The sequence below is a fragment of the Cicer arietinum genome, chromosome 5, assembly GCF_000331145.2.
Source record: "Cicer arietinum cultivar CDC Frontier isolate Library 1 chromosome 5, Cicar.CDCFrontier_v2.0, whole genome shotgun sequence".
Lineage (NCBI taxonomy): Eukaryota > Viridiplantae > Streptophyta > Magnoliopsida > Fabales > Fabaceae > Cicer > Cicer arietinum.
In genome coordinates, this window is record NC_021164.2 from 51,144,364 (window position 1) to 51,146,122 (window position 1,759).

The following is a 1,759-nucleotide window of genomic DNA, read 5'->3' on the forward strand; positions in this document are numbered from 1 at the left end:
AATATTACTTACGTGTCGATCATAATCTTTATTTCGGAGTGATTGTTGTAATTGCCATGCAAGGGATCTAAATAGTATATAACTTCAGAGACCGTATTGATTGCAAATAAAACCCAATGTGCCCTACAACAACAAAAATTTGGTTAAGCAATTTTGTTTATACACAACTAATAAATTAAAATCATATCAATTAAAAAAGATATAAATAAATAATATATAATTACGTACCCTGAATTATATGGTGCGAAGAACAATTTATCCTTTTCTTTATTTCCTAATAACATATCTACAATGTATTTCTTTACATTTACTGGATCGAGTTTGCACATCGACAGCTTATGCGGAGACAAGAATGAGTATTTATTTGACAATTTCCTCGTGCAAACGACCTTCTCATACAAAAACCTTCAATGAAAATTTTAAACTAGATTAATTACCAATACATTTAATTAATTACCAATAAATGCAATTAAAAGTATTTTTTACCTTATGTACAAGCACATCACAGTAGCACTAAGCTCCTTTGAGAAGTTCGTATATGTACTCCTTTTCGAGAAATTCATCATACTCATCTCCGAATATAGCTTTATTCATGGGTATGATGCGCGAATCGTCGTTGCTGTCCATGTTCTGTTTTACTTGGATGTCAAGATACACCCCATGTTTAGCAAGGCGTGGCTGACTTATTTTGGGAACATGGGCAGTAGCGACCGATTTTTCCCGATCCAGTTTTCTTGCTGCAATTTTGGAAACTTTATTACCCTCCAGCCTTTGTAGTTTGGCAGCCCTATTTACCCTCTAATGTTGGAGGTTTGCTAGCTCTTTTTGGCTGTACGGGTGGTTTATTTAATTGGATCTACAAAAATGAGGTTAAATGTTAGTTTATTGAATCTGAAAAAATGACAAACCTTAGGGAATAAATGTGACAAACCTTTTCGGGAGATGTAACTGTTTGTTTCTGGGAATCTTTTTTTCGAGGGAAACAAGGTGGGTGGGCCATGCCACGTAACTACCAATAGCTTCGCCCAGTAATTGCATATCTCCATCGTTGTCCGGTATCGGCAACGGTGCAGTTGGTTCGAAAGCAACAACAGGTGATACTTTGACATGACCCTAGGGATCGGAGTATTGTGCAATACTTCTCCCGAAGTATTGTACAATTTTCCTTTTCCCACCTTCCGATGAGTAGGCGAGGACAAGTATAGCACGCATGTAGTGAGACCCTAAATCAAATAGTTAAAACATAAGTACGGTTAATATATAAGTTTGTTTAATACATAAGTAATTACATAATCAAGTAAGTAATTAATTACCTCGGGAATACTTTTGAGACCGACGTTGCAACTCGCGGTTTCACCCTCCTCTTCTATTTCATGTTGGAGCTGATCTAGGAGTTGCTTGTCTTTGTTCGTATTCACCAAAAGTGCCACTTGCTCTGTAAGAATTTTGAGCTTCTCTAGTACTTCCTCCTTGGCAGGTTTTTGGCGCTTCTCTTGAGAAAAATACATTTTGGGAGTTACACCAAATCCTTTCCCCCTAACCCGATCAGAATACTCAGGGACATTAAACACTTTACCCAGAATGTCCCTGCAAGTATCCTTGTTGCCCTCTTGAGTTTCAGAACTTTGTTCGATAATCTCCTAAAATACATGTAGGATTAAAAAGATAAGTTCAATAGCATTTTTAAAATACAATATTAAAAAGTGTTCAAGTGATATTAAAGTGATAATGTTACTTACACAAAGTTCTACTACTTTTT